The sequence below is a fragment of the Zingiber officinale genome, chromosome 9B, assembly GCF_018446385.1.
Source record: "Zingiber officinale cultivar Zhangliang chromosome 9B, Zo_v1.1, whole genome shotgun sequence".
Classification (NCBI taxonomy): Eukaryota; Viridiplantae; Streptophyta; class Magnoliopsida; order Zingiberales; family Zingiberaceae; genus Zingiber; species Zingiber officinale.
This window is the reverse complement of record NC_056003.1, coordinates 96528141-96542231: the sequence shown is the minus strand read 5'-3', so window position 1 is coordinate 96542231 and position 14091 is coordinate 96528141. Positions and strand designations below refer to the sequence as shown.

Genomic DNA, 14091 nt, shown 5'->3' with positions numbered 1-14091 from the left:
CTAAAGCCAATCATTTGATGATTGTATGGACTCATGTATATCATATTCTTGTATATTAATAAAGGCATTTGTTTGGTTATTATACTTATTTATATTAGTGCCAAATAGACTAAGTATAATAGCGTCCTTGAGTAGAAGGTTCATACCTATATCAATCGATTAGTTGAATCGATAGTGAGATGATATAGGGAACACTACTCTAAATCATTCCTAGTCAAGTATTAGCATTCAGGGACAATGTTAATACAATAAGACTAGCATGTAGGTCAGCTCGATGACTTGATCTCACAAGTCATGGATATAGAGATATCAAGCTGACACATGGGTATGCATTAGAGAATGTATACTGAATGACCCGCCATGAGAAAGTATCATGGATAGTTATATGAGTGTCATATACTTTCTCATGTGGCTATCAGTATGACTATTAGTGCTTAGACCTGAAGTCACCATGGATCCCTACATAAGGAGTTATGTACTTTAGTTTCGTCAAACGTCACCCGTAACTGGGTGGACTATAAAGGCGATTACTGGGTATGTAATGAATTATGCAGAGGGATGTGAGTGATGTAGATGGGATCTATCCCTCCCATATGACGGGAGCGACATCGCTATTCTTGATAGAGTGAGACCACTAAGTGCATGGCCATGCCCAAATGAGTCAACATTAGATGTTGAGCTCATTTGATCGAGTGAGTCTACTTGGAGTTCAAGATTTAGATTGATTAGAGGATGACACGGTCTATGCCTCACATTGATCAATCTAGATGTCTAGGATAGAAGGACAATGTCACATATTGTGAGGAGTCACAATTAGTAGTCACAAGGTGATGTCGGATCTCGACATTCTTGTAACTTGGGTAGTAATGATGTGTTGCTAGATACCGCTCATTACTTATGCTCATAAATGGGTTTAGGGCATTGCCAACGTTACAAGAACCTATAGGGTCACACACTTAGGACAATTAGATGGAGATTAGGTTCATATGATGAACCAAGAGGATTAGATTCATTTGATGAATCAAATTGGATTAAGAGTAATCCTAATTGGGCTAACTTGAGTTCGACTCAAGTTGATTCATGTATTTAATGAGTCAAATTTAGATTATGACTTATTAAATCAATTTAATTTAATGAATTAGATTCATTATATTAAGTTGGCTCGAATCAAATGGTTGGATTAGATCAACCATGGTAGAGATTGGGTCAAGTTGGACTTGACTAGAGAAGGAAGACCAAAGGTCAATTTTGACTTGACCTTTTGCCACCTCATTGGTGAGTTGGCATTAGGTGGACCAATGATGATGTTCCACATCATCATGGTGTGCCACCTCATGGAAGTTACAAAGCCATTTTCTTATTAACTTCACATTAATTGCATTTAATGGGGAGTTACACTTGATGAGAAGTGGCCGGCCACTTTTGAATTGGGATTGATTTTCATTCATTTTATTCAAGTGTGGTGAATCTTCCTCCTTCTTCCTCTCAAGCTCTCCCTCTCCCTCTCCTCCTTGCTTGGCCGAATCTCACCAAGGTGCTAGCACACCTTTGTGTGAGGTTTTTCTCCACCTACGTGTCCGTGTGGATACTTCTAGAGGACCGGCGCTTGACGGTCCAACTCCTTGGACGAGCGGGATAAGCGAAAGGCACGCTTCGAAGGTATAACCCTTATCTAGTGTAGATCTAAAGGTTTTACAAGCTCGTACAAGAAAAGGTTTTTCGAAAAGTTTTGTTTACGAATCTTTGCACGGATCTACGGCTTTGGGTGACTCGGGGTTTTCGCGACGCGAAAAAGCGGCTTTCGCTGCCCGAAGAACCCAATAGTGGTATCAGAGCCACGTGCGAAGACTTGTACGAGTTCGTTTGTATTTTTATGAAAAATAAACCTTCTGTAATTTTCTGTAAAAATTGAGTTTTTAGAGTTTTTATGAGTAATTTTTCCGTAGAAGCGAAGCACAAGTGTCTCGGCACTTGTAGGCTTCGGCTATCGGAAAGTTTTCTTTTAAACGGCTTCGTTTTGCCCCAAATCCGTTTGGGACAGCGGGGTCGGGTGCCATTAGATCGCAAAGGAGCAACTCACGATGGTTAGATCGTGGGTAGGGGCATAGCCCCTAACCCCGCAAGGGAATTTGCTTCGCGATTGCACTCGAAATCGCTAAAAACGAACCCGCCGGGAAGATTTTTCCGAAACGGCAATGTCTCGACCCAAATCGTTTTGGGACAGCGGGTTTAGGCGCTGTTGGATCACATAGGAACCCTCGCGATGGTTAGATCGCGGGTAGGGGCGCTGCCCCTGGGCCCCGCGATTGCGCCCGAAACCGCTAAACGGGACCGCCGGGAAATTTTATTCATAAAAATTGTAAAAATTAATTTTAAAATTATATAAAATTATGAAAATATATAATTTTGAATTATATATTAATTTGTGATAGTCATGGCCCAAAATACCCAATAAGATTGGATTTGTGTTGTAATTCATAATACGGCCTGTGTGCCGTTATGTGTTTGCGAGTGTTGTATTATATTCGCGACCTGCGCGTCGTGCCTTCTCTTATTTTCTTGTTGTAAATTAGATTTAGACTCGAATGTAACTCGAGTTTCAAATTGTAATGTACAAATTGGAGCGGTGGAGGGTCCACACGAGACGGAGTTCCGAGGCGGGCACGAGCAACACAAGGTGGTTAAAGGGAGGAGCTTGAAGAAGCTGTTGACCCTAGGTTGACCAATCGATCTTCTCATTTGCTTGAGAAGATCGTAGTAGGGCCATGACTAAATCACAAATAGATTAATTAATTGCTTGTGTATGTGATACATATTTAATAAGTAGTTAATTAATTAGTGCCTTACGATTAGATTAGATCTAAGTCGTGCACATGATACACCCTTGCGATTAGATTAGATCTAAGTCGTGCACAAGATGCATCCCTTTCGATTAGATTAGATCTCAATCGACTCAACTCTAATGCCTAACCGTGCCGTGATACCTATCACTACCTCGATCACATGTATTGTTGAATCTGCCAAAGCAGAGCAATACATATTATCTTGGTAGGGTACGGAGGGACAATCTTGGTCCCGCCTATCAACGCATGGGTGAATACAAACTCAATTAGATTGAATATTCCTAGTTACTCGGTTGGATCGAGTCAACTATAGGCATTCTTCCAATAGTTGGAAAGGTAGGACAAAATCACGTTTATATTAACTCTCGGGCGTATTAGCCAAAGCTAACTCGAGTTTTAATATAAATGCGGATATTGATTCTATAAACAAGAGTTGCATAGAGATGTAATTGGTAATCGTTACCTACCGATCATACTAAGCCTTGGGCGTATTAGCCAAAGCTAACTCAAGGGTTAGTATGATGTGGATCTTGTCCCACAAGAATTATAGAATTCAGTGGGAGCATCATTTAATTAAAGGCCTAATTAAATGATTTTTAAAGAATATGATATTTATTTCTGCAAATTTTCTGTTGTAGATAACCATGACGTCGAACACGAATTCCTTCTCCCTGCGATCTGTCCTTGAGAAGGACAAGCTCAACGGAGCGAATTTCCTGGACTGGTACAAGAACTTGAGAATAGTTCTCACCCAGGAGCGTAAGCTGTACGTTCTGGAGCAGCCCATTCCGGAGGCTCCTCCTGCCAATGCCCCGTGAGCCGACAAAGATGCTTACAAGAAGCATCAAGACGACGCATTAGATGTGTCCTGTCTAATGCTCGCGACCATGAACTCAGAGCTTCAGAAGCAACATGAGTTGATGGGCGCTTTTGATATAGTTGAGCATCTTCGCCAACTATATCAGGGACAAGCGAGGCATGAGAGATTTGAGATCTCGAAGGCACTGTTTCAGTGCAAGATGTCAGACGGGGCTCCTGTAGGTCCTTATGTACTCAAGATGATTGGGTACATAGAGAACCTACAAAGATTGGGGTTCCCACTTGGCCAAGAGCTGGCCACTGACTTGATCTTGCAGTCCTTGCCGGATAGCTATAGTCAATTCGTTCTCAACTATAACATGAACGAGATTGACAAGCCACTGCCCGAGCTACTTAGTATGTTACGAACTGCTGAGATTAACCTTAAGAAGGTTAAGCCCATTCTGATGGTCCAGAAGCACAAGGGCAAGGGCAAGCCCAAAGGTAAGGAAAAGTCCCAAACCAAGGGCAAAGGCAAGGCACTGAAGCCTAAAGGAGGGGTCGCCAAGGATGCTACCTGCTTCCACTGCGGTCAGACCGGGCACTGGAAGAGGAACTGCAAGGTATACTTGGAGGATCTTAAGAAGAAGCGAAGTGAGACTTCCACTTCAGGTATATATGTTATAGAAGTCAATCTATCTATTTCTACATCATGGGTATTAGATACTGGATGTGCTTCTCACATTTGTACTGATGTGCAGGCGCTGAGAAATAGTAGGGCATTGACAAAGGGCGAGGTGGACCTACGAGTAGGCAATGGAGCACGGGTTGCTGCTGTTGCTGTAGGAACTTATCAGCTATCTCTGCCCTCTGGGCTTGTACTAGATTTAGATGATTGTTGTTATGTGCCTGCTCTTACTAAGAACATAGTTTCAGTTTCTTGTTTAGACAAGAAAGGATACTCTTTATAATAAAAGACAAATGTTGTTCTGTATATTTAAAAGATATGTTCTATTGTAGTGCACCTCTAATAAACGGACTCTATATTCTAGACCTTGAGAGCCCTATCTATAACATTAGTACCAAGAGGTTCAAGTCAAATGACATGAACCAAACCTACCTCTGGCACTGTCGCTTAGGTCATATAAATGACAAGCGCTTATCCCAGCTCCATAAGGATGGTTTGTTGGACTCATTTGATTTTGAATCATATGAGATATGCGAGTCATGCCTACGAGGCAAGATGACCAAGACTCCCTTTAGTGGGCACAGCGAGAGAGCAACTGATTTGTTAGGACTCATACATAGTGATGTATGTGGCCCTTTCAATGTTGCTGCTAGAGGCGGTTATAGGTACTTCATCACATTTACTGATGATTTCAGTAGATATGGTTATGTGTACTTGATGACACATAAGTCTGAATCCTTTGAAAAGTTCAAAGAATTCAAGAATGAAGTATAGAACCAGCTTGGCAAGAGTATTAAGGTACTTCGATCAGATCGAGGTGGTGAATACTTAAGCCATGAGTTTCGTGACTACTTAGCTGAGTGTGGGATTTTATCTCAACTCACTCCTCCTGGAACACCACAGTGGAATGGTGTATCCGAAAGGAGGAATCGTACCTTATTAGATATGGTACGATCTATGATGAGTCACACAGATCTTCCGACATATCTATGGGGATATGCTCTAGACACGGCAGCTTTCATACTCAACCGAGTTCCATCAAAGGCCGTGATAAAGAAACCATATAGGATATGGACTGGGAGAGATGCCCAGGTGTCTTTCATGAGGATTTGGGGCTGTGAGGCTTATGTAAGATGTCAAGTCTCAGACAAATTAGGACCCAAATCCGACAAGTGCTGTTTCATTGGATATCCCAAGGAAACTAAGGGATATTACTTCTACATTCCCAGTCAGCACAAGGTAGTTGTGGCAAAGACTGGGGTCTTTCTAGAAAGGGACTTTGTTTCTAGAAAGACTATTGGGAGCGCGTTCGATCTTGAAGAGGTTCAAGATGCGAACAATAGCATTGATGCCTCGATGGAAATTGAACTGGAACCACAAAGTGTTGTGGATGATGTTCCACAAAGAATTGAGGAACAACAACCAGTTCAAGTAGACATACCTCTTCGCAGGTCTAATAGGGTACGTCATCAGCCTGAGAGATATTCATTTCTCTTGTCTGACCATGATGACATTGTGCTCATAGAGGATGAGCCTACCACCTATCAAGAAGCTGTGATGAGACCAGATTCTGAGAAATGGCTAGAAGCCATGAGATCCGAGATAGAATCCATGTACACCGACCAAGTATGGACTTTGGTTGATCCACCTGAAGGGGTAAAACTCATTGGGTGCAAGTGGGTCTTTAAGAGAAAGACTGACATGGATGGACTTATCTATAAGGGTCGCTTGGTAGCTAAAGGTTTCAAGCAGATTCATGGTATTGACTATGATGAAACCTTTTCTCCAGTGGCGATGTTTAAGTCCATTCGGATCATGCTTGCTATTGCAGCCTACCATGACTATGAGATATGGCAGATGGATGTCAAAACCGCGTTTCTGAATGGAAACCTACTCGAGGATGTGTACATGACACAACCTGAGGGTTTTGTAGATCCACAGCATACTAGCAGAGTATGCAAGCTGCATAGGTCCATTTATGGACTAAAGCAAGCTTCTCGGAGCTGGAATCTTTGATTTGATGATGCGATCAAACAGTTTGGTTTCATCAAGAACGAAGATGAGCCTTGTGTCTACAAGAAGGTTGTAGGGGACATAGTTGTCTTCCTCATATTATATGTGGATGACATACTACTCATTGGAAAGGACATCCCTATGCTTCAGTCTGTCAAGACCTGGCTAGGGAGTTGCTTCTCAATGAAGGACTTAGGTGAGGCATCCCACATTCTAGGGATACAGATCTATAGAGATAGATCTAAGAGATTGCTTGGCCTAAGTCAGAGTACATATATTGACAAGGTACTCCTTCGGTTTGCCATGCAGAACTCCAAGAAGGGATTTCTGCCGATGTCACATGGCGTGAATCTTTCGAAGACTCAAGGTCCCTCTTCTAGAGAGGAGAGAGACCGCATGGATCAGATCCCTTATGCCTCAGCCACAGGATCTATCATGTACGCCATGCTATGTACTCGTCCTGATCTCTCGTATGCTTTGAGCATGACGAGCAGATACTAGATCGGTGAAAGTCATTGGATAGCGGTCAAGAATATTCTTAAGTACTTACGAAGGACTAAAGAATATTTCTTGATATATGGAGGCAATGATGAGCTAAGCGTAAAGGGTTACGGTGATGCCAGCTTCAGACCGATCGTGATGATTACCGATCGCAGATCGAGGTTCGTATTTTGCATTAATGGTGGTCTTCGATGGAAGAGTTCGAGCGAGATACGATGGCGATTCTACAAAGTATATTGCTGCATCGAGGCGAAAGGAGGCGCTTGGATCCGTAAGTTCATTCTTGAACTTGGGTGGTTCCTAGCATCGACCAGTTGAGCTCTATTGTGACAACAATAGAGCTATATGAAGGAACCTCGCTCACACCAATGGACCAAAGTATACTACGGCGCTTCCATCTCATTCGAGATTATCGATAGAGGAGATGTGAAGATTTGCAGAGTACCTACAGAGGCTAACATCGCAGATCCCTTGACCAAGGCTTTGGCACAGAGGAAGCATGATGGTCACACTAGGTCTTTAGGCCTTAGAGCCTATACTGATTGGCACTAGTGCTAGTGGGCGATTGTTAGTTAGAGCCCTAGAGCCAATCATTTGATGATTGTATGGACTCATGTATATCATATTCTTGTATATTTATAAAGGCATTTGTTTGGTTATTATACTTATTTATATTAGTGCCAAATAGACTAAGTATAATAGCGTCCTTGAGTAGAAAGTTCATACCTATATCAATCGATTAGTTGAATCGATAGTGAGATGATATAGGGAACACTACTCTAAATCATTCCTAGTCGAGTATTAGCATTCAGGGACAATGTTAATACAATAAGACTAGCATATAGGTCAGCTCGATGACTTGATCTCACAAGTCATGGATATAGAGATATCAAGCTGACACATGGGTATGCATTAGAGAATGTATACTGAATGACCCTCCATGAGAAAGTATCATGGATCGTTATATGAGTGTCATATACTTTCTCATGTGGCTATTAGTATGACTATTAGTCCTTAGACCTGAAGTCACCATGGATCCCTACATAAGGAGTTATGTACTTTAGTTTCGTCAAACGTCACCCGTAACTGGGTGGACTATAAAGGCGATTACTGGGTATGTAACGAATTATACAGAGGGATGTGAGTGATGTAGATGGGATCTATCCCTCCCATATGACGGGAGCGACATCGCTATTCTTGATAGAGTGAGACCACTAAGTGCATGGCCATGCCCAAATGAGTCAACATTAAATGTTGAGCTCATTTGATCGAGTGAGTCTACTTGGAGTTCAAGATTTAAATTGATTAGAGGATGACACGGTCTATGCCTCACATTGATCAATCTAGATGTCTAGGATAGAAGGACAATGTCACATATTGTGAGGAGTCACAATTAGTAGTCACAAGGTGATGTCGGATCTCGACATTCTTGTAACTTGGGTAGTAATGATGTGTTGCTAGATACCGCTCATTACTTATGCTCCTAAATGGGTTTAGGGCATTGCCAACATTACAAGAACCTATAGGGTCACACACTTAGGATAATTAGATGGAGATTAGGTTCATATGATGAACCAAGAGGATTAGATTCATTTGATGAATCAAATTGGATTAAGAGTAATCCTAATTGGGCTAACTTGAGTTCGACTCAAGTTGATTCATGTATTTAATGAGTCAAATTTAGATTATGACTTATTAAATCAATTTAATTTAATGAATTAGATTCATTATATTAAGTTGGCTCGAATCAAATGGTTGGATTAGATCAACCATGGTAGAGATTGGGTCAAGTTGGACTTGACTAGAGAAGGAAGACCAAAGGTCAATTTTGACTTGACCTTTTGCCACCTCATTGGTGAGTTGACATTAGGTGGACCAATGATGATGTTCCACATCATCATGGTGTGCCACCTCATGGAAGTTACAAAGCCATTTTCTTATTAACTTCACATTAATTGCATTTAATGGGGAGTTACACTTGATGAGAAGTGGCCGGCCACTTTTGAATTAGGATTGATTTTCATTCATTTTATTCAAGTGTGGTGAATCTTCCTCCTTCTTCCTCTCAAGCTCTCCCTCTCCCTCTCCTCCTTGCTTGGCCGAATCTCACCAAGGTGCTAGCACACCTTTGTGTGAGGTTTTTCTCCACCTACGTGTCCGTGTGGATACTTCTAGAGGACCAGCGCTTGACGGTCTAGAGATCCGGAAACTCCTTGGACGAGCGGGATAAGCGAAAGGCACGCTTCGAAGGTATAACCCTTATCTAGTGTAGATCTAAAGGTTTTACAAACTCGTACAAGAAAAGGTTTTTCGAAAAGTTTTGTTTACGAATCTTTGCACGGATCTACGGCTTTGGGTGACTCGGGGTTTCCGCGACGGGAAAAAGCGGTTTTCGCGGCCCGAAGAACCCAACAGGTGGGAAGGACTTTAGGTTCTCCCTCACTCTATTGTATGATAGCTTAGGATTTAGGAGGTTTGCTTGCCCTTTTTTCTATTACCTTATAAGGGATTTGCCATTTGGCGAACCCTACTCCCATTTACATTGATACTATCTATATATATTTCTTTGGGGAGGAGAGAGTACCCACAGTAACTAACTTCAGGTCTCTCTCTCTCTCTCTCAAGGTTCAAGACTATGTCCTGTATCGAGTCCTGACCACCTACATTTTTCCCATTACATCTCACAATGTTGCGATGATGCATCCTTCCCACTCCTTTTTCCTGTATGCACTATGCCAGTGCTTAGATATCGACATTGCATTACACATGTGTCAGGATGTCATCCATGCATCCAGTCTCATCACTAGGCGATAGGTTCATATTCCTTACTATCACATTTTGACTTCCATATTTTCGACCATAGGAGTCGATATGACCCAGGGTGCATCCACTCCCTTAGCTCATATGATGAGATTAGTCAACGTCAACTTGCATTAGTGCATATAGATGTCACATCTCAGGAGGGACTAGTTTGGAGAGTGGACCCTCAGCTAGACATTCCAAACGAGGTAGAGGAGGATATACCACCTATCATTCAGACCAAGGGGGAGGAGAGACCAATATTTACAATAGAGGAGCTCGTAGGATCTCTTCTGACCTTGATAAGGGATTTTTTCGGAATTTTTGGAAATTTTTCGGGAATTTTTCGGAGCTCGTACGAACGAGTTAACGGGGATGGAAACGGGGCCGGGAAAAGCCTGTTTAGGCTACCCTATTTAAATGAGGAAAAGTTGAATTTCTAAATTTCCTTTTTCTTTATTTATTTTTTTTTTCATTTCTTTGTGTCGCCGTTCACTCCTTTCCCCTCGCGAACCCGAGCCCTAACCGCCTCTCTTCTCCCTCATTCCCGACCCCGACGCCGAAAAGCTCTGCTGCGGTTTCCTTCTCTTCTCCTTCCTCTCGGCGCCGACCACCTATTCCTCTTCTTCCCGAGGCTGATCGATTTCCTCTCCTCTGCCCAACGCCAACTCGAGCCATTCTTCATCGAGCGACCGCCGACCGAGCCTGCTTCCATCTCTTTGCGGACACCAGGGGCCGCCGGAAATCGAGCATCTGAACCCTAGGTCTGGTTCCTGGGCGCCGGCCGAAGATTTCCTTCCTCCTCCAGTCGTGCGAGCACAAGGGATGCAAATCCCTTGCCGACAGCCGATTTCCCTTTATCTTCCGGCCACTGCTTTGCACTCCTCAGCCCTAGTGCCGGTCACCGTGTTGTTCCTCTGTGCTGTGCCCTAGATTTTCTTGTTCTGCCGGATTCAAGACAGACAGCGGTGAGGTGAGCAGCTTATCTTTGTTGTTCCTATGTATTAGATCACTGATTGTAGTACTCTTCTGAGTTGAGGTTGGGTTACAGATTCAATCAGTAGCACTTGAACCTCTTGGATTACGGCAAGTGCTGATTTTTGGGTATTTTGATTTAGGGATCAGTTATCAGCGGCTGAGGGAAAACGATTGGCACTATTGTAGGTACGGCAGATTTGGGTATGTATTGTTCGTATCATATATCATGCTAGTTTGATCATTTTAGCTTCGGACAACATTGATTTTTAGTGATCCACAGTTCCGAAGATCCTGCTTCGGCGGTGACGCCCTCGGGCCGTATCCCACCAGCGGTCACTTGATTGTGAATTGAGGTAAGGAGTATGTAATTGGTTTTGGATGTAAATCAAAATGAATTGGGATTATTTGATTAAATGATATATGTGTCGAATTAGGACTAAATCGGGTAAGATGCTATGATTAACCATGTTTATTACAAGTCCTAATTCGAATGGATTAGAAACGATTGAGGAGTTAAATGATTCAATTAGGGTTTATAATTGGATCTGAGTTTATATTAGCTTCTTGAGGATTTGATTTAGCTAATTTATTTATATGTATTTAGCTAAATTTGGATACCATGTGTTACAGGACTTTGATTCGAGACGGTGTCTCGACGAGGATTTATTCGGATACGATTTTTCTTATTGGAGGCGGGTACTTTGACTTATGTCTTTTGATATGCATAATAAAGTGTTTAACATATAGCAAGAATTGTGTTTTCCATTTTATTCGGTTGGTCACTACATGATCTGTTACATGTTGTTTGTTTATTTATTATACACTGCATGTTGTTATTTATCTGACCTTACATGCTTCCGGTAGTGACCCAACCTTGTGATACATCATGTTCAGGACCTAGGGTTTTATATGATACCCTATCTGTTTGTGTACCTTCCATTTGATACATTGACTTGTGGTACACCTTGTATTTATGTATGGATCTTGCTATGCTATTCATGAGATTGCCATGTTTTTAGTGTCATGCATCATGATTGCATGCTGTGCGATTGTCGGCTCCACTTTGGTTGAGCCCATTGCCAGTTACATGTACTGCACACACCACCTATGGATTAGTTGTATATCTGGCTGGAGTGTGGCGGTTCTGCTGTTTGGCTCCGTTGGTCGTGTGACTCGGTAGTGGTGGCCGTGATCGATTCCTGTTTGGCTCGTTGGCATTTAGGGTAGCGTGGTAGTCGGCAGATGGTGGACTCTGTTTGGCTCAGTTGGTCGGAGACTCGGTAGCCGGCAGAGATTTTTCCTCCGTCGTGTGTCGGGAGATGAGAGCATTGAGCTCCCCATTTATGATTTGGGGCCAGAGGAGAGCCGACAAGATTCCGTCCACTCAGTCACTGTCAGGAGCAGTGATGTCCGAGTGCACGGTCACCATATGCATTTATTGCATTTTATTGTTGTGATTGCTGCACTTATATGCTGCATTTGTATGGATGCATTTGATTGACATGCATACAGGATTATGATTTCTTCGGTCTGACGACCTGTTACCTTTGTACCTTGATCCCGGTTAGTACAGTTATCTCCTGATTTCGTTTCAGTTGCATTTATTCCTTCTCGTATTCAGGAGACTGTACGCATGATTAGTGTTGTCTGTTATTTGTTTTATTATGCATATCAGTTGTACCTGCTGAGTGTTGGACTCACCCCGCCTCCATTGTTGATATTTTCAGGTTGAGGTTGTCCGGAGCAGTTCCAGTCGCTGACCCCCCATCTGCACGTAGAGTTAGTTCTCTATTAGTTCGTTATTTGTTTTATTTTGACCTTTTTCTATATCAGACTTTGGTTTAGTATTGTCTTCGAATTTTTTTCCTGTGGATATTGTATGGAGTGATACCTTTTGATGGATTTTTGATATGATATTAAATTCCATTCTACTACGTGCCTGCCTGGACGGCAGAAGAGGTGAGTTCGTTGGATTTGAGCTTTACTAGTGTAGTGGAGTAGGGTGGATTTCGAGTCAGAGTCCTATTATTATTGATTACTATTATTAACTGCGTGGTTGTGACAGCCAGAGGCTGAATATCTTTATAAACTGCGTGGTGTTTGTTTTTATTTTTGTTTTCATTCCAGCCGCCTGTGGCTGATGTATATGTGATATGTAGAAAGTTTCATATTGTCCGCCGTACAGGGGAGATGCTGCCGAAATTTCTTCGGACAGAGACTCCTCTGGGGCGTGACAATTTAGTGGTATCAGAGCAGGTATACGATACTTGCTGTGTGTTCTGGATTTTTACGATCTTTGTTTTCGTATTTTGCATAGTTGGTATAACCTGATACCAATTGATATGGTATCAGAGCGCCAAAGTTTGGCGATACTTGTTGGATTTTTGTATTTTGGATTTTCAAGATTTATCTGATACCAATATATTGGTATCAGAGTGGGTTATGACACCTGCTTTAGGTATTCTGGATTTTTGGATTAACCCAAGTTTGCGAGTCAAACTGGGTAGTTGTTTGAGTGACATGGATTTTTCCATTACGATTGTGTTTGGATTTTCGTTTCGGATTTATATGGATTTCCGGTGATTTTTATGATCGGAAATTTTGAGGTCAAGTTGGGGACTGGACAGCGACGGAACATCTCCAGACGGCATATAGGTATGATGTTTAATTTTATAGTTTATGACAGGTATTAGCATTCTTTATTTAGTACCTGTCTGGTTGCTGTAGCACATATTACTTGTGATGAGTTAGCCATTGAGGATGGTTGACTTAATAGAGATAAAGGATTATAATCTCTGGTGATTTTTCTTTTCATGCCATCAGTAGTGTTAGCTTCTGTTACTACTCGTAGGAAATGGAGGCACATACCAGCCTCTGCTATTGTTAGCTGGGTAGTGGATGATACCTACATATTCCTGTTGACTTAGCCAGGAGAGTTTTATACTCATATCTTTTGGATATTAGGGTACCAGGTACGATGGAAATTGATCATTGGGGGTTACCATGTTTGATCATTGTTGAGAATGGTTTGAGGTTGAGGGATATTGTGATATAAGATATTATGATATGTTGATTTCTAATGATTTATGAGAGTAAATGTTATGTGGTTGTCTGATGATCAATTACTAGATATTTGTTTAGATGATCTATTAGTGGATAACTATTTTGATGATTTATATTTGGGTTGTCATTGATGGTGACATAGTGAGTGTCATTCATGATATTCACAGGTTTGATGATTATGGTTGGTGATCAGATTATAAATTGGGTGCTGGAGAGTTTTACGGTTGAATGGGCCTATGAGATTTAAATAAACCTGGTTGGTTATGGATAGTTAACAGGATGATATTAAAAAAAAAAAATTGATATTTGTTTCATCTGATATTGGACTATGTGGATAAATAATGATTTGATGTTTTAAATACTAATTTGCCCTCATGGGGAGTAGAGACTGATTCATCTGATATTATG

General features: G+C 41.8%; 1 pseudogene; it reads left to right on the top strand.

Annotated features, from left to right (window-relative positions):
- The window catches only part of LOC122023190, a 44290-nt pseudogene extending 33318 nt beyond the window's left edge, over nt 1-10972 (top strand).
- The last annotated feature ends 3119 nt before the right edge of the window (nt 10973-14091 follow it).